Source organism: Phyllostomus discolor, chromosome X (assembly GCF_004126475.2).
Source record: "Phyllostomus discolor isolate MPI-MPIP mPhyDis1 chromosome X, mPhyDis1.pri.v3, whole genome shotgun sequence".
Lineage (NCBI taxonomy): Eukaryota > Metazoa > Chordata > Mammalia > Chiroptera > Phyllostomidae > Phyllostomus > Phyllostomus discolor.
Genome location: NC_050198.1, coordinates 94646008 through 94673132, shown reverse-complemented (window position 1 = coordinate 94673132; position 27125 = coordinate 94646008). Strand labels below are relative to the sequence as shown.

The 27125-nt window shown below is 41.3% G+C and overlaps 1 protein-coding gene across 1 annotated transcript in view; it reads left to right on the top strand.

The window, feature by feature from the left end:
- NHSL2 (NHS like 2) overlaps window positions 1-27125 on the top strand; it is a 234318-nt gene that overhangs the window by 41823 nt on the left and 165370 nt on the right. The window lies entirely within an intron of this gene.

Below are 27125 nucleotides of genomic sequence, written 5' to 3'. Positions count from 1 at the left end.
CCATAGCTCCCAGTAATGGACCATAAGAATGGGGATGAACCACATCAAATGTTAACGGACACAATTCAAGAAGACCCCAGCAGTTTTCATGTGCTCTGCAGCAGACTGCATTGAGGCTGGGAGGCATGGGCACTTGTGGGGAGCAGGGCTGTTTTCCACATCATTCACTGATGCTTTGAAGGAGGAAAGGAAGGAAGTTAGGAAACTAATATTTATTGAATGCCTACTGGATGCCTGGTCTTATACTAGGAACCCTCATAAATTCTATCATTCTTTGGCACAAGAACCTTGCAGCGTGATGTTATTTAAGTTATCTGTAGTATTCTTGCTGTTCTGTGAGGATATTTAACTTTGCATCTGGCAGAACACAGGGTGTGCATTCAATAAATGCTTCTTTTTTTTAAGATTTTGTTTATTTATTTTTAGAGAGAGGAGAAGGGAGGGAGAAAGAGAGGAAGAGAAACATCATCGTGTGGTTGTCTCTTGCACACCCCCTACTGGGGACCTGGCTCTCAACCCAGGCATGTGCCCTGACTGGGAATTGAACTGGTGACCCTTTGGTTTGCAGGCCAGCACTCAATCCACAGAGCCACACCAGCCAGGGGAATAAATGCTTCTTTCTTAAAAGTATATTTTATTGATTATGCTATTACAGTTGTCCCAATTTCCCCCCCTCTATCTACCTGGTCCATACACCCCCCCGCCCTCCAGCATTCCCACTCCCCACAGTCCATGTCCATGTATTGTACATATAAGTTATTTGGCTTCTCCATTTCCTATACTACTCTTGACCTCTCTCTAACTATTTTGTGCCTACCTTCTGCTTTTTATTCCCTGTACATTTCCCCTCATTGTCCCCCCTCCCTCCCTACTGCTCACCCTCCATGTGATCTCTGTTCCTGTTCTAGTTGTTTGCTTAGTTTTTGTTTTTTAGGTTCAGTTCTTTTTTTAAAAAAGATTTTATTTATTTATTTTTAGAGAGGAAGAGGAGGGAGAAAGAGAGAGAAAGAAAAACATCAATGTGCGGTTGCTGGGGGTCATGACCTGCAACCCAGGCATGTACCCTGACTGGGAATCGAACCTGTGACACTTGAGGTTTAGTTCTTGATAGTTGTGGCTTTTTTTGCCATTTTTTTGTCATCAAAAACTGTTCATAGTTTTTGATCTTCTATTTCTTTGATAAGCCCTTTTAACATTTCATATAATAAGGGCTTGGTGTTGGTGAAGTCCTTTAACTTTACCTTATCTGAGAAGCACTTTATCTGCCCTTCCATTCTAAATGAAAGCTTTGCTGGGTTGTGTAATCTTGGGTGCAGGTCCTTGCCTTTCATGACTTCAAATACTTCTTTCCAGCCCCTTCTTTCCTATAAGATTTCTTTTGAGAAATCAGCTGACAGTCTGATAGGAATTCCTTTTAGGTAACTCTCTCCTTTCCTCTTGCTGCTTTTAAGATTCTCTCCTTATCTTTAATCTTGCATAACTTAATTATGTTGTACCTTGGCGTGATCCTCCTTGGGTCCAATTTCTTTGGGACTCTCTGGGCTTCCTGGACTTCCTGGAAGTCTGTTTCTTTTGCCAGATTGGGGAAGTTTTCCTTCATTATTTGTTCAAATAGGTTTTCAATATCTTGCTGTTCCTCTTCTCCTTCTGGCGCTCATATGATTTGAATGTTGGAATGTTTAAAGTTGTCCCAGAGGTTCCTAAGCCTCTCCTCATTTTTTTTTGCATTCTTGTTTCTTCATACTATTCCAGTTGGATGCTTATTTTTTTTCTTTTTGTTCCAAATCGTTGATCTGAGGGAATTTGCTTCCCTTCACTGTTGGTTCCCTGTATATTTTCCTTTATTCACTTTGTGTAGCTGTCAATTCTTCCTTCATTTTGCAACTGAGCTCAGTCAATTCTGTGAGCATCCTGATTATCAGTGTTTTGAACTCTGCATCAGATAGGTTGTCTATCTCCTTGTCACTTGGTTCTTTTTCTGGAGTTTTGATCCGTTCTTTCATTTGGGCCATATTTCTTTGTCTCAGCACACCTGTTACATATAAAGGGAGGAGCTTTATGTATTCTCCATGGCAGGGCAACCTTCTCTGCTGCCTAGTGGCACTGTCTTTGAGGGAAGGGTCAGAGAAGGAATAATGCCACTTACTCCGCTCTCATCCCACTTTCTGTTGCTTCCCCCTCTTCCCACAAGCGGTTTGTGCCCTTTAGGTGCTGATTTGCACCTAAAAAAAGGTGGAAATCACCCAGGCAAGTGGGTTTGTGTGCATTTCAGGACCATGTAGGCCTCTCCAACATACTATCCTGGGAGGCTGTTAGTTGCTTCCTGCTGCCACAATCCCCACAGATCTTTTCCACAGCCTCTGGTTTTGAGTCTTTAGTTTCCCAGGCTGAAACCCAGGGTTTTGTGGTCCTTGCTCCCCCGCTTTCCCCAGGCTTACCTGCGTGTGAATATGGGATTGCTCGTGTGGTCATCCAGCTGCCACCTTGTTGCATCCTCTCCTCCCTTCCTACCTTCTGTTTAAATGTTTCTTCAACTCCTTGGTTGTTGGACTTCTATGCAAACGCTTTTCTGGCAGTTCTGGTTGTCCTTTGTTTTTAAATTGGTTGTTTTCCTTCTTTTGGTTGTGCGAGGAAGCAAAGCATTTCTGCCTACACCTCCATCTTGCCCCCTCCTCAAGAAATGCTTCTTGAATTGAATTGAAGACACCATCGTGTTGAGGCAGCATGGCCCAGGAGAACAAGGACTTGGGGGTCTTCACTACCTGTGTGGCTTTGGGCAAGCAATTTAATTTCTTCTGAGCCTCAGTTTCTTCATGTGTAAAATGGGAATAACCCATGGCAAGGTGTTGTGAGCATGTACAGGTGGCTTGGAAAACTTCAGCATGCAGTCCAAGTGTGGGGGAAGAGCTCCCAGGTACTCCAACACAGGCTTTTATTTGTCTAACTGTTCTTTAGGCCCATAGTTCCCAAATGCAAATGAGTGCTTCTCCTTCACAGTGTTTCAGTCTTCTGAGTTAAAAATGAGAAAATGATGATATCGGGGTTTTTTTTTTTTCATAAAGCCAAATGCATTCAGTTTCTAAAATTCTGAAATTGTCGTTCAACTTTTTGATGTTAAGACATCCTGTTGTTTATAAAATCTTGGTCATAGTAAATGACAGTTTTAAAAAAATGCCTTTACTTTACCAAATAAAATGTTAGCAGTGCTCTGTCAGAGCCCCTTGTGACAGAGGTAGTACCGGGTGCTGAGGGAGAGGCCCTCAGGGTAGGATTGCCTGAGAAGGGCTTGGAGATATGCTTCCTGGAGGAGAGGAGGTCTGAGAAGAGTTAGGAAATATGAATAGCACTGTGTTAGGCGATGAAGGGTGGGAAACACAGACAGACTGGAGATCTGGGCCAGGATGGGAACTGGCACAGTTTGAGCACCATCCAGCTGGTTAATACCTCTGAGCTGCCCTAGCCAGAGGTGTTGGGGTGGAGGGTGAGTCGCTTTGTCCCAGACTCACCTGGCTTACAGATGAGGCTGAAAAACTCCAGACCACTACCTTAGGCAGTAACTGAGCTCGCCACCCCAACCCAATGGTGGCTGCTCCTTGCAGTCTGCTCAGTCACTGTCACACTCTACATCAAATCCCCAACTTGTCTTTTGACATGGCTTACTCTCTACCCCTTCTGCTGCCCCAGAAGTTTTAGGAAACCAAGAGTCATTCAGCTCCGTGGCAGGAAGGCCAAGATCCCACAGCTTGAACACACAGGCTCATGAGAAACTCAAATTCCCCCTCCCCCTTCTGCATACTTGGGGAGCGGGGGTGGGGGCAGGGATGGATCTTTTCCCTAGGATGCCACATGGTAGGCCTGGGGGGTGGGGATGGGGCAGAGCACTTCCTCATGGCCTGCTATGTGACCTCTGACCTCTTCACATCACGCCACTGCTTGCAGGCGAACAGCAGGAGGCCCCAGGCAATGGGAGGGCCAGGCAGGTCCACAGGGGCAAAGTTGGCTGCCTGAGCACGTGCTTTTGCATTCCAAGTGGTGAGTCTGGATTATCCATTTCTTAGATTTCTCCAGACCTCTGCTCAATCCATCAGCATATTTTTTTCCACCTGGAATCCTTTGGCCAGTATCTGCAACCACTAGTTTTTTCAGCCAGGGGTATATGCCAGGTGCCTGTCAGCTGCCCAGTTGGCCCAGGCAGGAGCAAAGGACAGATTCCAGAGGAAGAGGAAGCCCATGGGGGCAGGCATGAAGGTGAGGCTAAGGAGTTGCAGCATCTGCTAGTCCCAATGCCCAGTCTGACCCAACCCAGCCAACAGTACTCAGTATTCCCAGCTTCCTGTGCAGGGCAGGTTGTCATGGTATTTGCCTGCTGGTGCAGTGGGACTGGAAAAAAAAAAAAAAACAGAGGAGTTAGTGAGCCTGCAAATGGAGAGGTTTAAAAAATGAAGGAGAGCTGGACTTGCCCTCCTTCAGTTTCAGCTGGAGTTTGAGTTAGCATCAGGGAGGCTGCCATGGGGAGAAACCCTTGTGCCCTTTATGCCCCTAGGGGTTCCTGTCACTACAAATGTCCAGCAGTGGCACATGCCTCATAGGCTTCCTAAGGGCCTGCTGAGCACGTGTGCTACAGCTTTGCTCCCACCTGTGACATGGTGTGTATTTCCTGTGGTTTTTGAGCTCTCCCTATCCCTGTGGCCTGGCTTGAACAACTGTTTATCATCTGTACACTGAGTCAAGCAGCCATGTCTGTGGAATGGATATCAGCCACACCCTACTGATTTCTGGTATGTCCTGATATTAGGCAGCTGTGATGGGGAGAGGAGTTAATGCTCATTTGTTTATTTATCTTTTCTTTTTATAGACTATATTGGGGTGACATTGGTTAATAAAATTATGCAGGTTTCAGGTGTACAATTTTATAATACATCATCCAGTGCTCATTTTGAAGGTGGCATTTGAGTTGAATCCAAACTCCTGAGCTTGGTATTCAAAAACTTCAACAATTAACCTTTTATATAATGCTCAACATTTCAGTGCCATGTATTTTGCCCCTAAACTGAATATATATACTTCCAAATACTTGTGTACCTGGCATCGGGTTGAAAAATTACATAGATAGTGGATAAAATTTTCATTTTGCATTGATGTGTTTAGCATCTCACAGACACAGGTGTGGTATAAAATTTCATTTTCAAGTTGACAATTTTCTACTCTGTGTGTCTAAATATATTTGCACGATCAATGTTTGATATAGTAATTGATTTCTCTGTGGTCACACTTCAGTCACATGTCCCAGTATTACTTGCATTGACAGGCTATGTAAATTAATTTGTTCTAAGATTTTAGACATAAAGCTAACATAAAGCTCTGCCACAAGAAATAGGTTGAAGAAATCAGTATGGGATATTGTAAATTATGAGCATAAGAATAGGAGCTTATTTCTCAAGAAGAACAAAGCAACAGAAAAAAAGCACAGGTCCTTCTCTGCCCACCTCTCATTGCCAACTTAAAGGCTACCTCCTTCCAGAGGTCCTCTCAGTCTCTTCCAGCCAGATAAAATTTCTGCCTCTTTCTTATCTGTTCCACAGTGTTTACTTGGATTTGTTTGAGGGCCTCTGGTGCCTACTCCCTTGGGTTGTATTCAGTGGTGCATTGGACTGACAGACTCCCTTACAAGTCTGTGAGTTCTCTGAAAGCACGTTTCATCTCTGGTACCTTCTTGACACCACCAGTCTTCAGCACAGAACCTACACTTAAATAGCCATTCATGGAATAAACTGATGGAGTTGGATGGTTTCCTTCCTTGTTGGGGTTTTCTTGAACTGAGGAGGCCCTCTGGAAGCCTTGGAATTTCTCACTGGGGAGAAGTACTCATCTACAAGCAGCACCCACAGTATCTCCTCACTGGCCCTGCCCATGCAGTCCTCTTGGCTTACTGTTTCCTTGTTTTTCCTTTCCTTACTACTTCCCTGTCTAGTGCAATATTGCCTGATTCCAGAAGACACCCAGAGGGCCCTCGCTTTCTTCCTTGCTTCAAGCCTCTTTCCAAGGAGCCCCTAGAGTGGTTCATCCTCCCCACCCCAAGATGTCTCTCTGGGTTATGAGCAGGGGTGAGAGCCTTAGTGGGTCGAGATCACTCCATGTTCTTTCTCTTCATTTGCCTTTAACATTGGTAAAATATAGATAACATACAATTTACCATTGTAATCATTGATAAGTGTACAGTTCACTGACATTAAGTATAGCCACAGTATTGTGAAGCCATCTCTAGAACCTTTCATCTTCTAGAACTGCAACTGCATTCAGTAAACAGTAATGCTCCATTTCCCCATCCCCCACCCCTTATAAACCACTATTATACTTTCTGGCCCTATAAATCTGACTATTCTAGGGACCTTATATAAGTGAAATTATACAATATTTGTATTTGTACCTGTTTGTTTCACTTAGCGCAATGACATCAAGGTTCATCGATGTTGTAGCATGTATCAGGATTTCCTATTTTAAGGCTGAATAATATTCCTTCGTATGTGTAGAGCACATTTTGTTTATCCATTGGTGGATATTTGGTTTTCTTCCACCTTTTGGCTGTTACGAATAATGTTACTATGAACATGGGTGTGCAAATATCTGTTCAAGTTCTGGCTTTCAATTCTTTTGGATAATTTTTAGAGGAACTGCTATACTGTTTTCTACAGTAACAGCACCATTTTACACTACCACCAGCAATGTACCACCAGGGTTTCAATTTCTCTACATATTCATCAATACTTGTTATTGCCTGTCATGTTTATTCTAGTGGGTGTGGAGTGGCACCTCATTGTGGTTTTTCTTTTTTAATATAGTTAATTGAATATGGTATTACGGTTGTCCCATTTCCCCCCCTTCACTCCACTCCACCCTGCCCACCCTCTCCCACCCACATTCCCCCCTTTAGTTCATGTCCATGTGTCATACTTATGAGTTCTTTAGCTTCTACATTTCCCATACTATTCTTACCCTCCCCCTGTCTATTTTCTACCTACCATCTATGCCACTTATTCTCCGTACCTTTCCTCCCTCCCTCCTTTTCCCACTCCTCTGTTGCTAACTCTCCATGTGATCTCCATTTCTGTGGTTCTGTTCCTGTTCTAGTTGCTTGCTTAGTCTGTTTTTGTTTTTGTTTTAGGTGTGGTTGTTAATAACTGTGAGTTTGCTGTCATTTTACTGTACATGTTTTTTTATCTTCTTTTTCTTAGATAAGTCCCTTTAACATTTCATAAAATAAGGGCTTGGCGATGATGAACTCCTTTAACCTGACCTTATCTGAGAAGCACTTTATCTGCCCTTCCATTCTAAATGAAATTTTGCTGGATAGAGCAATCTTGGATGTAGATCCTTGCCTTTCATGACTTGGAATACTTCTTTCCAGCCCCTTCTTTCCTATAAGGTTTCTTTTGAGAAATCAGCTGACAGTCTGATGGAAACTCCTTTGTAGGTTACTGTCTCCTTAACTCTTGCTGCTTCTAGGATTCTGTCCTTCATTTTAATCTTGGGTAATGTAATTATGATGTGCCTTGGTGTGTTCCTCCTTGGGTCCAACTTCTTTGGGACTCTCTGAGCTCCCTGGACTTCCTGGAAGTCTATTTCCTTTGCCAGACTGGGAAAGTTTTCCATTATTATTTGTTCAAATATCTTTTCCACTTGTTGCTCTTCCTCTTCTCCTTCTGGTACCCCTATAATTCAGATGTTGGAACGTTTAAAGATGTCCTGGAGGTTCCTAGGCCTCTCCTCACTCTTTTTAATTCTAGTTTCTTCATTCTTTTCTGTTTGATTGTTCCTTTCTTCCTTCTGGTCAACTCCATTGATTTGAGTCCCAGTTTCCTTCCCATCACTGTTGGTTCCCTGTACATTTTCCTTTATTTCACTTAGCACAGCCTTCATTTTTCCATCTAATTTGCGACCAAATTCAACCAATTCTGTGAGCATCCTGATCACCAGTGCTTTGAACTGTGCATCTGATAGGTTGGCTATCTCTTTGTCCTTAGTTTTATTTGTTCTGAAGCTTTGATCTGTTCTTTCCTTTGAGCCATTTTTTTGTCTTGATGTGCCCATTACATAGTGAGGGGTAGAGCCTTAGGTGTTCACCAGAGCTGGTCCACCCAGTTGCCTGGTTGTGACACTATATGTGGGGCAGGGGTCAGAGAGGGAACAATGGCGTTTGCTCCACTCTCTGCCAGATTTCAGTCACTTCCGCCACTTTCCACAAGCAAACTGGGCCTTCTGGTGCTGCGTTCCATGTGGGTAGGCTTGTGTATGCTCTAGGACCCTGTGGGTCTTTCCAACAAACTGTCCTGTGAGGCCGGAAGTTTCTCCTGCTGGTTCCTCAACCCCCACAGGTGTTTTCAATTGGTGTTTTGAGGCTTGATTTCCCCCAGTTGGAGCCTTGGGTTGCTTGGTCTGTCTCACTCCCCAGTTTTGTCTGGTTTATCTGCGTGTGAATGTGGGACTGCCCAGTCCACCAGCTGCCTTGCACGTAGTGCCCTTCCACCATCCGCTGCCTCGCTGGGTCTGCCAGCTGCCACCTGTGCACCCGGGGTCCGCCAGCCACCACTTTTTTTGCCACGACCCCTCTCCATCTGGCCGCCCCACTCCACCCCTCCTACCGGTCTAGATGAATGTGTTTATTTTAACTCCTTGGTTGTTGGACTTCCATACAGTTCAATTTTCTGTCAGTACTGTTTTTTTTTTTTTTTTCTAAATTCTTGTTGTGCTTATTTTGGTTGTTTGAGGAGGCACAGTGTGTCTACTTACACCTCCATCTTGGCTGGAAGTCCTTCATTGTGGTTTTGAGTTGCATTTCCCTAATGATTAATTGAGCCTCTTTTCATGTGCTGGACAGTTAAGTTTGTGTCCTGCCGATGAGGGTACACACTTCACCTTGTTTTCCAGGCCTTCTTGGAAGTTGGAAATTCCCGTTGTTTTATAGATTAGAATTACCTGCGCTTAAGTCTTTGTTGGATAGTCAGTTTCCTCTGGATTCTCCACACACTTTAAAGGCTGCAATCCTACAGCCCATCAGTACTGCCATCTTTTCCACTCTCTGCCCATGCATGTAGACCGAGCCTTCCCTAAGCCCTAGGATTTTTTGGATTCTCTCTCTCTCTTTTTTTTTGTCATCTGAGCCATATAGTCACACCATACTGTGACAGTCAATCAGCTATCCTGGAGAAAAAAAGACTCTGGGAATGGAGAGGAAGGGAAACAGCAAGAGATGGCAGAATTTTTGAACCCATTTTCTGGTAAAAAAAAAAAAAAGAAGTAGATAAATATATGCCTCTCTCCATGCCAAAAAGTCTGTTTTTGTTTGTTAATCAAGCAGTTTTCTGTTTTCTTAGGAACCTGCCCATTTTCCATTAGTGTAAGATGAGGAATAGAAAATGGATCTATGAAAGCTTAACAAAATGCCTGAATTGAACACTAAACATGTCATCCAGAAATTTCCTTTGCTACTGATCTCTGAGTGTAAAGAGCTGGTGACTCTCATGAAAAACAAAAGTAAGAACAGAAAGGAAGCCCTCCACCCAGCTCTTAGCAGGCAAGAATGATAGGAGGGTTTCCAGGTGGAGAAGGGACACATTTATTCAGTTTCATATTCTTCTTGGAGTCCTCCCACTGACTCCATTGTCCACACAACCCCAGGTGGCCTGAGGCCTGTTGTTTGTTACCTACCTGGGAACCAGGCACACATCCGTTTCTTCATACTCCTAAGATATCTGTCTTTGTCAAGGGGAAATTTATAAAATAATACAGGAGAGGAAGGAAGAAATCATTGCAAAAAATACAATTAACATATTAAATAGATGAGTTTCCTGAATGCAGGTTTTGGATCCAATAGTGATTGCAATCTGAAAGACCAAGAGCCAGGACTTTGTGGCTGCTCGCTCACTTGTCTGCCTTTTAGCTGAGCTGCCTGCCTACTTGTTGGAGTGGGTGCCATCTGAATTTCCTTAACCTGGGAGGAGATTCCAGGGCAAGATGTAAAGAGACCATGTACCAAGCCAGCTGTTCATCAGAGCCCTTTCACCCCAGCCTGGTTTCCTGTTTGAGCAGGAGCTTTGCCGCTGTGTCTGTCTCAGCACAGGCTTCATCCTTAAGTCAATGATCTTATCTAGAGCCAGCTTCCCAAAGTGGACCCATGTTCTTCTGGGGCTGGGAGTATATCTCCTGCTTTTATATGGAACATAAGTGAATATTTTTATTTTAATAGCAATGCATTTGTTTTATGGTTTCTTGAAGTCACATAGTAGCGATTTTCCATTTACATGAGTGATACAGTTTCTTTAAGTGAAAGAGTGAGAAATTTAAAGGAAAATATTAATGAAGAAATAGTTTAGGTGGTATGCAGTATCAACTGAAGCTCATCATTGCCAATTCAACTCTAACAAGAGTTCTCAATCTGGGGTACAGTGAAGGGGGAGAGAAACTTTATTCAGTGCAAACGGTTCAATTGTGATGCAGTATGGCTGTGAAACAGCTTGGGTGAGGTGGCTGTGTATTCTCATCCTGATGTTGTGGCCCCAGCCAAGGAGGTGTGATCTTCAATGGAAACTGAAAGTGTGATCTACAGAGACAAAGGGCAGTTTGGCTTTTATAGAGAAGAGTACCTGCCCTTGATCCCTGAGTGGTCTGTCCTCATGCATTTAATGATGAGAGCAATTTGATTGGTCCCAAAAGCACTGTCCTGACTGGTTGATGAAGATGCAAATGAGGCTATAGCTATACAGCTCTGATCAAACAGGGAAAGACTCAATCCTATTGGTTGAAATATGATCCTAGGAGCTCTCTTATAAGGGTTTGACTCAGGCAGTAGGTGCACAATGTACAGGCTGACAGCTCAGCGTGTAGCTTTTCTCTAGTATGCAGTGTGCATGAGAGACCACTGCAAACAATGAATGCTAGATTCTGGTTATGAATTTGAGCCCAATTAACCATGAAGAGTGCTTTTTGGCAGGTATATTCATCTCGGAGTCAATAGTGGATATGTTAAAAATCAGGAAGGTGGTCCATAGGTGACTGGAGATTGGGACATATCACCTTAGAGTGACCTGCCTCTGTAAGAAGAGTCCCATAAGCAGAAAGTTGCCAGGAGAGTTGTGTTGCAAGAATTGTCATCATTTAGTTTCAGGGACCTTCCTGTGTTCTGGATTTCTGGTGGAGCAAGGAAAGCTAGAATACATTTACTAATCTATTACATTTACTAATAGTCTCCCCTGTGAGCACAGGTAACCAGGCCACTGACTATATTTTATTTCCTCATTAGCTTCCTCTAATACTTTTCTTGCTGAATTTCAAGGCAGAAGTAGTAGTGACTAAACCTCAAATTACTCTGCTTTAGCAGAATCTCTTCCACTCAGTAGTTTACCTTCCAACCCCTGCCTGGACCCTCCAGAAAGAGGATTTTTTCAAATCTTTTCTCCTTTTACTTCACACTCTCCCAGTCCTTATCCTCCCAAAACATTACATGAAATGCATTCATAAACTTTGGCCTAAAGAAATTGACACTGGGTTCATCTACTTCTGTTTGTGAGATGACTCCTTGCTCCATTGTGTTGTGGAAATTCCCTGGTGGCTGTTCTAGGTGCAGTGGAAAGGAATTGGAGAAGCTGGCACTTATTGAGCCCCTACTGGGAGCCAGAGGCTACACGAGGCCTCCATCCGATTGAGCTCTTCGAATTCTCCCATGAGCCCTGCAGGTATCATTTGACACTTGAGGAAACTGAGGCTCAGAGAAGCTCAGTAACTTGCCCTAGGTTCCCTGACTCACATACGCTTTCCACTGCCTCAATGGGAGCCTGCCATTTCTTGCCCAGTGCAGTGCTTGCTGTCTGAATGATTAGCTAAAGGTCTGAACACAAGTGCTTTCAGGCCCTTCTTTTTTGCCTGCAACAACAATGAGCTGGAGGGGAAACAGATTAATTAAAGTTGAATTTGTCCTAGTAGGAAACTGGCCAGAGCATCTCAAGAGAGCCTCAGTCCGGGCCTGGCTGTCTGTCAGGATGTGGCCTGGAGCCTGACTTCCCTTCCTGGCCATCCCTTTATCTTCCTACCCTCTTTCATTTCCTTCTGCTCCCTGACCCCACTGCCTTCTCCATGGGAGCTAAGAGGCAAGCTGCTCAGAAGGAAATGGCTTTTGTTATTTAACCTGGATAAGTATCTCCATGTGTCTTCTCTACTCATGGCTGAAGGGGGGGACTGGGGTCACCCTAATGTTGTTTGTTTGTGTTGTTGGACCCCTAAAAGCAAAGCAAAGGTAGCTCCTTAAATACATCACTAGTTTAGTTTCCACCCTCCTTCCAAGCACTAATTTTAAACCTATTCTCTTTTTATTGAGATATAATTGGCATATAACATATTAATTTCAGGTATACAACCTAATGGCCTGGTATTTGTATAAATTGCAAAATGATCAATGCAATAAGTCTAGTTAACATCTATACTTAGTCTTATAAGACATAGGGGATAAATATACAGACCATTAGCTTGGCATTTAAAGCTACCAACTGTCAACCAATGGTCATTGGCATCAATTCAACACCAACATGAATCCCCATTTTGGGGTGTGGTGAAGAAGGGAGCTTTATTCAGTGCAAAACAGCTCAATGGTGATACAGCAAGGCTGTGAAAACAGAATGGTTATGAGGCAGCCCTGGGGCCAGACATCCCTGGAGCCAGACAGCCTTGAAACCAGACAGCCCTGGAGCCAGGCCCCTCTCTGGGTAGAAAACTTTACTGTGTTCCTCAATGGTCTGCTTTGCACTGCACTAGTCTGCTCCACTCTGCTCTGGAAGGACATCTTTGGTGTTTCAGCTCAACCAGGAGAACACAGTCTTCAGTTGGTGGAAAGGGAAAGTGCACTTTCAGAGCCAGAGGTAAACTGGCTTACATAGACAGGAGTCCCCACTGCTAGTCCTTGATTGGTCTGTCCTCATGCAAATGAGGACTCCAAATTCTCACCATTTAATTGGTACAAAAGGCACTGTTCTGACTGGTCAGAATAGAACCACTCTGGTTGTTCAGAGCTTGGTAGCTCTGATTGGATGGGGAAAGCCTCAGTCTTATTGGTTGAAATAGGACTCCAGGGAACTTCTTTACAAGAGTTGGCTCAGATGACAGGAACACAGAGCACGTAAGCAGTTCAGCGCTGAGGCAGGTGGGTCAGTGCAGGCTTGTCCCTGAAGTGCAGTTTGTGTGAGAGGTCCTTCTGCAGAAATGGATGCGAAGCTGTTTTTTAAACATTTGAGCCCAGTTAGCCACCAGCAGTCCTCCTTAGTTAGGTGTCTTCCTCCTCAGGGTTCACACAATAATGGGTCCCAAGCAGCCTTCCCAGTCTGCAATTCACTGCTTCCTTACACAATCCTTGTTTTTCTGCTGGCTGAAATACCCACCATGGCCCTCCTGGATTTCTGGCCTCCTTGCACCTCTGCCTATTAAGCAGCTTTATGAAGTAATAAGAGGAGTTAAACTTTAAAACCATAGGTTGGATGGCATACCTACCAAACTTATCTTCTGTGAGCTTCAGTTTACTTCTCTCTAAAACGAGGCTAATGATAACAACCCAGTTACATTTTAAAATTGTTGTAATGATAAGACAGCATGATATGAAAACACTTTCATAAAATGCAAAACACCACTCAAATGCCATTTCTTTTTTTATAGTTTTAAAAAGATTTTATTTACTTATTTTTAGAGAGAGAGGAAGGGAGGGAGAAAGAGAGGGAGAGAAACATCAATGTGCAGTTGCCTCTCCTGTGCCCCCCTGGGGACCTGGCCCACAACCCAGGCATGTGCCCTGACCGGAAATCAAACCAGCAGCCCTTGGGTTCACAGGCCGGCACTCAGTCTACTGAGTCACACCAGCCGGGACTCAAATGCCATTTCTTATTGTTAAGGGACAATGACCCACCCATTGGGGCTCAGCTCTATGGGCCATCCCCCCATGAAGGCTCCCCTAATGCCCTGGGTGAAAGCAAGCACTCTTTTTGCAGTACTACAGCACTTGGGAATTCTTCATGACATGCATCGCTTTTTGTCCAGCATGAGAGTTATTTGTGTACAAGGTCGAGCGTTTATGTGGAGGTACAGAGTAGGCTTATGCATCCTTGTTTCCTATAGGGCATAGCTTTGCACAAAGTAAATTCTGAAAAAACTGTTTGTTGACTTGGGGAGGCAAAAAAAGAAAAGTCAGTTCTGTGACTTGGAAACAACTGTCAGGTAGTACATATGTGTCCCTGCTGTGAGGCAAGGGAAAATGACAAGGGGGTAGGGGTAAATGGAAATCTTTTGAATGAGTTAAATTAAACAGTTTCACTGCCACGTAAACTTTTTGAGTTTTCATTCAGGCTACAGGCTTCCCACGAATCCTTAGGGAGGAAGAAGTCAAAAAAGCTAGTCCTGCATCTATCTCTGGCCTGTACCAGCTGAATGGCCAAAAGGAGCCTCTGGGCTCTGGGTGGGTGTGGGTGAGGACAGATATAACAACTTTGAAGAAAGCTGCTTGTGGTGCCTCCATGAAGCCCAGCAGAAGAAATGTTGATCTTGAACAACAAAACTACTTGGAGGCCACATTAGCAATATTCAGACCCTCTTAAGCTCTTACTCAACTCAACATTTGGGTCTCTCTACTATTTTATTTACAGTGTTTTTGAGGTAAACATTTGTCTTCCAGTAACTTATGGATATTTAAAATGTACAGGTTGATTGATAGTTTTGATATATGCTTGCAGCTATAAAATCGTTGCCACAATTAAGATAATGAATATTCTCATTGTCCCTGAAATTTCCTTATTAGTCACCTTTAACATTTCTTCATAGCCTAAACCAAAGGAAAGAACATGGGTTTATTGGTGATGGGCTCTTTTTAGATTAGAAAATTCTCAGGATCAGTGACCTTGGATTTCGTGTACTAGGGCCAGCAGAGCCCCAACAGTCAATTCTTGTGAAAGCCAGCTTTAGTGGTCCTTTGTTATAGGGACATTCCCTGGCACTATATTGTTTAGGTGACCTGAGGCAGACCTCACCCTCTCTGGGCCGCGGGTTTTCCATCAATCAAATGAGACAGTTGGACAAGAAGATCTATATGGTTCCTGTCAGCCTGGATAACAGGACCTCTCTATGACAACCTTTCCTAAATAAACAACAATTTTTTAAAGAATTATAAAAAGTATATATAATCTATCTTCTCTGTTTTCTCATGCCCTGAATTTCATTCTGATAGGGTCTTGGCTGATGAGTGAAGTGTCAAGGGTTCTGAGTGGTTTATTAATTCCATTTTATAGATGAGGAAAGTGAGGCTAAGAAAGGAGAGATGATTTGCCCACAGTTAATAAATAGCTTACCTGGGATGCAGATCCAACCATGATTCTTAATTCTATAATCCTATGGTCAGGACACTGGCCCACACTCAATTCAAAGACAATATATCCAAGAATTCAGGTTTAGTTCTTTCCCAGTTGCTGGGACGAGTAAGGGTCCTTGCATCTAACAATTAGTCCTGCTTTCCTCCTGACTTGATGTGAGAACCTCAGCTTACCTCTGCAAGCCTCTAATAGGACTAAGGTGACAACAGTGTGCTCCTCTGCTCCCCGACCCCCCCCCCCCCGCCAAACCACAAAGTCAGGCCATAGAATAGGACGCTTACATTTTCTTAGACTGGAAGTTTCCAGAAAGCAGAAACTCTCAGGGCATGTAATTATTTGTATGCTGTCTCCTGGGACCATGTGCAAATGTTCAGTAATCCCCCATGGTGGGATCACAGGGTCAGTGGGAAAGGGTGCAAAGTTTGGGATTAGGAAGGAATTCTACCTGGCGCTCTGCCTCATGGTTTACCCAAGGGGTACAAACCTCCAAGGTGACCTGGTATAGGATGGGGTTGAGGCAGCACTGGGCTGAGCCGCACACAGGCATTTAAGAGTAAGCACACATTCCTAATAGCTACATCTTTTGTAACTCCCCAGTTTTTAAAGAACCCCTTCCCCTACCTGTTTACTGTGTCCTAGGGTAAGGTGAGAAAGGAGTATGTTGGAGACAAGTGTCAGCTAAGGGGACTTAGATGTGGTAGCAGGGTTCTGTGCAGTCCCAAAGTGTCTGCTTCCTGAGTACTCAGGAAGTATCCAAGAGTAGGTGGTCAGTAAGTATTTGCTGACAGAATGAATGAGCTCTTACTTGTGTCAGGCAATGTGGGGGTAGAGATGAACTGGCCCCAGTCCCTGGCTATAGTAGAGAGGGAAGGATAAGACAAACACATAAATAGCTGTTACACATGACAGAATGTGATAAATGCCTTAGGAGAGGAAGTGTGAAGATATCCAGAGGAGGAAAGCTCACATCTGGCAGTGGTGGGGGAAGGGGCTCCAGAGAAAACTTCCTGCTTGAGGTGACATTAGAGCTGATTTTGAATAGGGTCTAGGGTTTCTATAGTAGATCATGAATGTTTATGTAGTGGGGGGTAGGGAGTAAGAGTAAGCTGCATTTCAGGCCCCAGCAGCAGGCTTAGGGCCAGAAAGCTCCCTGAGGATATCCCCAGGGAGCACAAAGAACTGCAAGTCACTGATTATTCTGGAGCCTTAGTGTAGCTGAGAAGCTCCTTCCCATGGTGCCTTGATTTGAGCCACCAGGTAGCCAAATGCATTTAGCCAAGGTCCTTGATGCCAGCCACATGGGATGCCTAGCCCAAACCAGAAGTGATGGCCAATCATGGTGACCTGGTAGTAGTTTCCTCACTAAAGTCATCCTTTCCACCTCATTGCAGTTGCAATGAAACAATAAAGGTCCTTGACTCTGTCGGGTGGGGGAAAGTGGTGGTGGGAGAATGGAGACAACTGTATTCAAACATTAATTAAAAATGATTAAAAAGAAAAAAAGATCATGGCAATATCTACAATAAAAGTTAACCTTCAGTCCAACCCCCCCCCCCCCAAAAAAAAGTCTTTGACTCTGGAAGAACACCATGCAGGGAACAGCACTTGTTGGCTCGCTTCATCTTTCATTCAGGTGGCTGAGATGGGCCATTGCTGAGCAGCAGTGGGGCTGAGGGGGAGCAGGAGGAGGACTAATTATTTTGTATGAGAGTATTTATAGGGCTGTCCCCAAAGTACACAGTGAGGAGTTCGATAGCAACATTCCTGGTGTTGCTATCCATAAGCATGAGCCTGGAAATATAATATAGCCTTTTCGCTGCTCTCTCCCTTGTTCCCTGTTTCCTAATTTTTGTCTAAAGGAAGTTAGTTGCTATTAACTGGTAAACTGAATGGCTTCACTTGACATTGGACAGGATGTTGGATTCAATTCAGCAGACACTTTGATATACAGTATCTCATTGAATCTTCAAAACAATCTTATAAGTAGGTATTGTTACTTTTACTTTGCAGATGAAGAAACTGAGAAAACTGTACTTGAACAATGATTGAAATAAAAAATTAAAAAAAAAAAAAGAAACTGAGTTAAGTGACCTGTCAAGGGTACACAACTAGGATGGTGCAATTTGAGCCCAGGTTTCCTAACTTCAGACTCTCTCAACTGCAGAGAATCTGAAGGCTGGAAGGTACAAATTAATTACAAAATGTCAAAATCCAGGGGAAGAAGGGGAAAATGCAAGACTGGAGCAACCACAAGACTGGAGGTGCCTCGTGGGGAATAAATTGATTGAGGATGGAAAAGAAAAGTGAGGGTTTCAATCCCAGAATAGAGGAGTCTAGAAGGTGTCAAAGGATTAGGAAGAGAGTGGAGATAGACACCCTGTTCATCTGGGCTCTCTCCTGCCCACCAAGCCATGGTCAGCCAGCCACAGCTCTATTACTTCCTCAAGATTGAGAAGTTGGCCAACTGTGGCCCCCAAGAGACAGGCCGCTTTTCCTTACAGATTTAATCCAAAAGTATTTGTTGCCTGTACAAGAAAAAGAGTCAAAACTAGTATATTTTTGAAATACATTTATACCCAAGGAGACCCAAGATGGCGGAGGAGTAAGTGGAAACTACACTTACGTCCTCCAGGACCAATCTGGAATTACAACTAAATTATAGAGAAATCGTCTGGAATAACTAGCTGAACACTAGCTGGAGAGAAACTTTATATCCATGGACAGATGGAAGAAACCACTTCACTACAATGTGACTGGTAGGGAGTGCAGAGATGCAAGATGGCTGGCTGGGCTCCCATGGGCAGCAGCTGAAGTGTCAGAGGGATATTTCAGTGGCCAGGGGGTTTCCCCTGAGAAATACAGGGTATAAACCCCAAGACAGTCTCCCCAGCCTACAGCACCAGAGCCAGAAGGAACCCAGATAACATCCAGCTGTGAAAAGCTGCAGGGTTTCTGTCTGCTAGGGAGAGATGGCTGGAGACACAGAGGGCCTCTTAAAGGGCCAAGGCACAAAATTTTGTTTGTGGCCCCTTATCCTTGGCTCCAACAAAGGGAGGGTAGAGTGGACTAGAGACAGCTGAGGAGATTCTGGACTGTGGCTCCAGGGAAAAACCTGAAAGAATAGCCAACAGGGTTCCTGTGCTGAGTTATCCCCCACACTGCAAGAACCATTTTTCTCAGGCAGAGCACTCCTCTCTGAATTGTATCAGACTGAGGGGAAGTAGTAGCTCTGCCTGGAGGAATTACTCTGCCCCACGCTGTGGTGCTTAAGCCTGACTACTGATTACAGATTGATAGATTAACAACTGAAGGAGACAGCCGCCGCAGAGTGCGGATCGCTTATAGTCTCAAACAGGCTGCCTAGAGCCAGACTGGGACCCCATCTGACATCACCAAGGGCAGATCCAAAAAGAGAAGACAGTATTAAACACTACATTCTACTGAGATGAATTCCACTACAGTCTTCTTCATGATTTGCATTATTTTTCACCTCTGCATAGCTTTTTAACATTCATTTCTTGTCCTTTAAGGTTGTCCCTATTAAGTCACAAGTTTTTATATTATAGTTTATTTCAAATCTCATATTTTGCTCCTCCCTTCTCTTACTCCATTTTACCTTTTCTTTCTTCTTCTAATTTTCATTTTAAATCTTATTTTCTCTCTTGCTACAACTTTTTTCTGTTCCACACTCTTACTATTACTTTCCCCTCCAGCCTCTCAAAACCATTTTTCTTCTCATTAGTTTTTCTTCTCATTTCTTCCTCATCTCATATTCTTTTTTTCCATTCTTAAAATACCCTTATCCTTTCCCCACCTTTATCAGTCTTTACTCATTGGTTGTAGACAGGATGGTTCTTGCTGCATTTCTTCAATTTTATTTCTAAATCTTCACTATTTTTGTATTTTAAATCTCACATTTTGCCATTCCTCTCTCCTATTCCATTTTCCTTCCGCCTGCCCTTTCTTTCTTCATTTTAAATTTAAATTTTTCTCTGTCTTAGCCTGGTTTTCATTCTTCACTCTCAGTATTTCTTCTTTCTCTATCCTCTGCACCACTGAGTCCCATGGGTCTCCTACCACAGAAGTTTACCCCACAAAGACAGGGTTTGATCTGCCTTGACTAAAGCAGATCAATCTAAGAAACAGAAACAAACAAAAAGAGTCACTTCAAATGAGGAGACAAATAACCAATCCCCAATCAGAAGGAAAGGAGGAATCCCCAGAAGGACTACCACATGAAATAGAGGCAAGCAAACTATCAGACATTGAGTTAAAAATAATGTTTATAAGGATGCTCAAGGAGCTCAGTGAGAATTACAGAGAACTCCAGGAAAGTATAAGGAACTTCCTGCAAACTACACCAGCATGAAAAAGGACATAGAAACTATCAATAAGGGCCAGAAGGAAATATCTGAAGTGGAGAACACAGTAGAATGAATTAAGAGCAGGCTAGATGAAACAAAGGGTCAAATCAGTGAGCTGGAGGACAAGGTAGAAAAAAATTCCCAGACAGAGCAACAAAATGAAAAAAGACTCAAAAAGAATGAAGAGGGTTTAAGGGAACTGCACAATATGAAACAATAATATTTGTATCATAGGGATACCAGAAGGAGAAGAAGAGAAGCAAGGAGTAGAAAACCTGTTTGAAAAAGTAATGACAGAAAACTTTCTTTACTTGATGAGAGAAAAAGTCACACAAGTCCAGGAAGCACAGAGAGTCCCAATCAAGATGAATCCAAAGAGGCCCTGGCTGATGTGGCTCAGTAGATTGAGCACTGGTCTGTGAACCAAAAGGTTGCTGGTTTAATTCCTAGTCAGGGCACATGCTTTGGTTGAGGGCCAGGTCCCCAGTAGGAGGAGCATGACAGACAACCACACATTCATGTTTCTCTCCTTCTCTTGTCTCCCTCCCTTCCCCTCTGTTTAAAAATAAAATAATCTTTTTTAAAAGATAAACCCAAAGAGGCCCATTCCAAGACACATCATAATTAAAATGGCAAAATTTAAAGACAAAGAGAGACTCTTAAAGGTAGCAAAGGGGACAAACAACTAAAAATATACAAGGGAACTCCGATAAGGCTATCAGCTGATTACTCAATAAAAACACTATAAGCCAGAAGAGAATGGCAAGAAATATTCCAAGTAATGAAAAGCAAAGGCTTGCAACCAAGACTACTTTACCCAGCAGGCTCTCATTTAAAATGGAAGGCTAAATAAGGAATTTCCCAGACAAAAAAAAAAAAAGGCTAAAAGAGTACATCTCCACCAAACGAGCATTGCAAGAAATACTAAAGGGACTGCTTTAAAAAGATGAAGAAAGAAAGAGAGAGAGAGGAACACAGGTACAAAGGGAAAAAATGGCAATGAATAAGTACCTATCAATAATAACCTTAATGGATTAAATGATCCAATCAAAAGACATAGGGTAGCTGAATGGATAAGAAAACATAACCTGCATACGCTGCCTACAAGAGATCCACCTCAGAACTAAAGACCTACACAGACTGAAACTGAAGGGCTGGAAACAAATATTTCAAGCAAACAGACATGAAAAAAAGCTGGGGTAGCAATACTTATGTCAGACAAAACAAATTTCAAAACAAAGGCCATAAAAAGAGACAAAGAAGGGCACTACATAATATTTAAAGGAATAATTCATCAAGAAAATATAACCTTTATAAACATTATGCACCCAACATAGGAACTCCCAAATACATAAGGAAAATCTTGGAGGACTTCAAGAAAGATGTCTACAACAACACACTCATAGTAGGGAATTTTAACAACCCATTGTTAACAATGGATAGATCTTCCAAGCAAAGAATCAGCAAGAATATTGTGACATTGAACAATACTCTAAATCAAATGGACTTAATTGATATATACAGAAACTTTCACTCCAAATAAGCAAAATATACATTCTTTTCCAATACACATGGAATATTTTCAAAGATAGACCACATGATAGGACATAAGGCAAGCCTCAACAAATTCAAGAAAATTGAAATCATATCAAGCATCTTCTCAGATCACAATGGCATGAAACTAGAAACCAACCTCAAGAAGAAAACTCAAAAACATTAAATTCATGGAGACTGAATTATATGCAATAAAATAATGAATGGGTTAACAATGAGATCCAGGAAGAAATAAAAAAGTTCCTGGAAACAAATGAAAATGAACACAACAGCCCAAAATCTATGGGACACCATGAAGGCAGTCCTCAGAGGGAAGATCATAGCAATACAGGCCTACCTAAAAAAGATAGAAACATTTCAAATAAAAAACCTAACCCTATAGCTACAAGAACTGGAGGAACAACAACAAACAAAGCCTAGAGGGAGTAAATGGAGGGAAAATAATTAAGATCAGAGCAGAATTAAATGACATAGAGACTAAGAGAACAATTCAAAGGATCAGTAAATTCAGGAGCTTGTTCTTTGAAAAGATAAACAAAATTGACAAGCCTTTAACCAGACTCATCAAGAAAAAAAGAGTGAGGACCCAAATAATAAAATAAGAAATGAAAGAGGAGAAATTACAACTGATGTCATCAAAATACAAAGGATTGTAAGAAATTACTATGAACAACGATACGCCAAGAAATGTGACAAACTAGGCAAAATGAACATATTTCTAGAAACCTATAATCTTCCTAAACAGAATCCAGAAGAAGCAGAAAGCCTGAATAGACTGATAACAGCTAGTGAAATTGAAGCAACAATCAAAAAACTCCCAGCACACAAAAGCCTTGGACTGGACAGCTTCGCAGGTGAATTTTATCAAACATTTAGGGAAGAGCTAACTTTCATCCTTCTCAAACTATTCCAAAAATTCAAGAAGAGGGAAGGCTCCCAAACTCTTTTTATGAAGCCAGTATTATCCTAATTCCAAAACCAGATAAAGACACAACAAAGGAAGAAAACTATATGCCAATATTGCTGATGAACATAGATGCTAAAATCCTCAACAAAATATTGGCAAACTGCATCCAACAATACATTAAAAGATGATTCACCAAGATCATGTGGGATTCATCCCAGGGATGCAAGGATGGTATAATATTCAAAAATCAATAAATATAATACACCACACAAATGAAATGAAAGGCAAAAATCACACAATCATATCAATTGATGCTTAAAAGCATATGATAACGCACAGCACACATTCATGATAAAAACACTCAGCAAAGTGGAATAGAGGGAGCATTCCTCAACAAATTGAAGGCCGTGTACAAGAAACATACAGCTACCATCATACTCAATGGGCAAAAGCTAAAAGCTTTCCCAGTAAGATCAGGAACAAGACAAGGATGTCCACTTTTACCACTTTTATTCAACATAGTATTTGAAGTTCTAGCCACAGTGATCAGACAAGAAAACAAATAAAAGGCATCCAAATTGGAAAGGAAGAAATAAAACTGTAATTATTTGCAGATGACATGATAGTGTACATAGAAAACCCTATAAGCTCCACCAAAAAACTACTTGACCTAATAAGTAAATTTGGCAAAATAGCAGGTTACAAAGTGAATATTCAGAAATTGAAGGCTTTTTTGTACACCAACAATGAAATATCATAATTAGAAACTAGGGAAAAATCCATTTATTGTAACAACAAGAAAAGTAAAGTACCAAGGAATAAACTTAACCAAGGAGGTAAAAGACCTGTACTCGGAAAACTACAGAACACTGAAGGAAGAAATTGAGGAAAGTACAAATAAATGGAAGCAAATACTGTGTTCATAGATCGGAAGAATTAACATCATTAAAATGTCCACACTACCCAAAGCAATCTATAGATTCAATGCAATCCCTATTAAAATACCAATGACATATTTCACAGATTTAGAACAAATATTTCAGAAATTTACATGGAATAAAAAATGTCCCTGAGTAGCCTCAGCAATCTGGAGAAAGAAGAACAAAGTAGGAGGGATCACAATACCTGATATCAAACTATATTGCAAGGCCACTGTAATCAAAACAGCCTGGTACTGGCATAAGAACATACATATGGACCAATGGAACAGAATAGAGAGCCCAGAAATAAGCCCAAGTCTCTACAGCCGATTTATATTTGACAAAGGGGGCAGCAACATAAAATGGAGTAAAAACAGTCTCTTCAACAAATGGTGTTGGGAGAACTGGACAGCTACATGCAAAAAAAAAATGAAACTCAAGCACCAACTTACTTCATACACAAAAATAAATTCAAGGTGGATAAAAGACTTAAATATAAGCCATGTTACTATTAAAGTCCTAGAGGAGAACATAGGCAGGAAAATCTCAGATACTTCACACAGAAACTTTTTTACTGATATGTCCCCCAGAGCAAAGGACATAAAGGAAAGAATAAACAAATGGGATCTCATCAAAATAAAAAGCTTCTGCACAGCTAAAGAAAACAGTATTAAAATAAAAAGAGAACCAACTGTATGGGAAAACATATTTGCCAATGATACCTCAGACAAAGGGTTAATCTCCAAAATATATAAAGAACTTACATGACTCCATTTTAAGAAGACAAGCAACTCAATTAAAAAATGGGCAAAAGACTTGAACAGATACTTCTCCAAGGAGGACATACAGAGGTTCCAGAGACACATGAAAAGATGCTCAATATCGCTAGCTATCAGAGAGATGCAAATTAAAACTGCAATGAGATACCACTTCACACCAGTGAGAATGGCCAGCATAAACAAAGCAACAAACAAGTATTGGAGAGGTTGTGGAGAAAAGGGGACCCTAGTGCACTGTTGGTGGGATTTCAGACTGGTACCACCACTATGGAAAACAGTATGGAATTTTCTCAAAAATCTGAAAATGGATCTGCCTTTTGACTCAGCAATTCCACTGCTGGGACTATATCCTAAGAACCCTAAAACACCAATCCAAAAGAACCTTTGCACCCCAATGTTCATAACAGCACAATTTACAATAGCCAACTGTTGGAAACAACCTAGATGCCCATCAGTGAATGAATGGATAAAAAAACTATGGTACATTTACACAATGAAATTCTATGCAGCAGAAAGAAAGGAGCCCCTACCCTTTGCAAGAGCATGGATGCAACTGGAAAGCATTATGCTAAGCGAAATAAGCCAGGCGGTGAAAGACAAATACCATATGATCTCACCTTTAACAGGAACCTAAAGAACAAAACAAAGAAACAAGCAAAATATAACCAAAGACACTGAAATAGAGGACAGGCTGACAGTGACCAGAGGGGAGAGGAGAGGGAATTTCAGGGGAATTTCAGGGGAAAAGGGAAAGGATTTATAGGAAGAAGTATAAAGGGCACATGGATAAAAAATAGGGGTGGGTGGAAATGAGAGGGAGGAAGGGAGGGCTGAGTGGGTGGGTTGGGATGGGAGTAAGAGATAGAAAATTGTACTGCAAAAACAATTAAAATAAAAAATAAGTAAAAATAAAATAAAGTAAAATAAAATAAAGTAAAATAAAATAAAATACCCAAAATGTAGGTTGGTTTTAAGTGTTTTTGACAGCTTTAATTGGCCTGAATTTATGTACCATAAAATTCTCCCATTTAAAGTGTACAATTCAAAGGTTTTTACTATATTTAAAGATTTGTACAATCATCATCACTATCAGTTTTAGAATATTTTATAACCCATCAAATAAATATTGTAACTTTTAAGCCATTATCCCAATCCCTTGCCCTCCCCTACTCCTCCACTCTCCAGTGCTAGGCAACAATTAATCTACTATCTGCTTCTATGGATTTGCCTATTCCGGACATTTCAAATAAATATTATTTAATGAGCCTTCTTTAGTAAATGACTTCTTGCATTTAGCATAAGGTTTTTGAGATTCATCTATATTGTAGGATGTATTAGTATTTCTCATTCCTTTATTTTTGCCAAAAGATACTTGCATGGATATGCCACATTTTGTTTATCCATTCATCAGTTGATAAACCTTGAATGGTAAGTTTTTGTGTGGATATATGTTGTCAATTCTCTTGGAGCCTAGGAGTGGAACTTCTGAGTCATATGGTAACTGTGTATCTAACCTGTTGAGGAACTGCCAAACTGTTTTACAAAGTGGTTGCACCTTCTCTCCACATCCATATCAACACTTGTTAATTGAGTGTCCTTTTTATTATAGCCATCCCAGTGGGCATGAAGTGATATCTTATTGTACTTTTGATTTCTATGTCCCTATTGAGTCATGATGTCTAGCATCTTTTCATATGTTCGTTGGCTGTATATTTTATTTGGAGAAATATCTATTCAAATCCTTTGCCCGTTATATTGATAATTGGGTGATTTCTTTTGTTTTTATTGTTGAGTTGTAATCATTCTTTATGTATTCTGGATACTAGACCCTTACTAGACAGGATTTGCAAATATTTTCCCTCATTCTGTGAGTTGTCCTTGCACTCTCCTCATAGTGTCGTTTGATGCATCAAGTTTTAAATTTTAATGAAGTCCCATTTATCTATTATTGCTTTTGTTGCTTTTGCTTTTGATGTCATATTCAAGAATCTATTGCCAAATGTATGATCATCAATATTTACATCTATGTTTTTTTCTAAGAAATTTGAAATTTCATTTCATTTCTTCTAAGAAAACATAGGGGTAAATCTTTATAATTTTAGCTCATATATTTTGGTCTTTAATAAGTTTTCATTAATTTTTGTAGGTTCCAGCACCATTTGTTAAAAAGACTATTCTTTTTCCATTGAGTGGTATCAGTACCCTTGTCAAAAATCAGTTGTCCATAGATGTATGGGTTTATTACTAGAATCTCAATTCTGTTCCACTTGTCTATGTGTCTATCTTTGTGCCAGTACCAGATGGTTTTGATTACTTTAGTATGATTAGAAATCCAGAAGTGTGAGTCCTTCAACTTTGCTGTTCTTTGTCAAGAGTGATTTGGATATTTGGGGTCCCTTGGAAGTCTGTATAGGTTTTAGAATTAGCTCTTCCACTTAGTCATAAGAAGGCCATTGATATGAATTGCATTGAATTTGTAGATTACATTGGGTAGTATTGATGTCTTAATATTAAGTTTTTCAGTCTATAAACAGAGAATGTATTTTCATTTATTTGGCCTTCTTTAATTTATTTCCTCAGTGTTTCATAATTTTCAGTGTATAATTCTTGCACGTACTTGGTTAAATCTATCCCTGAGTATTTTATTCTTTTTGATGCTATTCATTTTGATACATGAAATTGTTTTCTTAACTTTATTCTTGCATTTTTCATTGTTGATATATAGAAATGCAACTGATTTTGGTATGTTGATCTTGTACCCTGCAACTTTGGTAAATTCGTTTGTTACCCTTAATTGATTTTTAAAAGAATTTTGTATATATAAGATCATGTCATCTGTGAATAGAAATAGTTTTATTTATTCCTTTCCTATTTCAGTGGTATTTTTGTTTGTTTGTTTGTTTGTTTGTTTGTTTTGTTTGATTTTTTGCCTTAATGGTCTGGTTAGAACTTCTAGTACAACGTTGAATAGAAGTGGTAAGAGAGGACATCCTTGACTTTTTCCTGATTGGAGGAAGAAAGCTGTTCTCCAGATTCAGGCATTAATCAGAAGAGGAAACAGCAGTAATTATGTGTAAAACGCTCTGAGCCCTGGAGCAGCAGAAATCATCTCATTCCTCATAACTGCTTGTGGTTATGTAAGGCCTGCTCTGCTGCCGACACAGCTATGGTTTTGAAATTTCATTTTAATTTTTTGTAAGAAAAAAAGG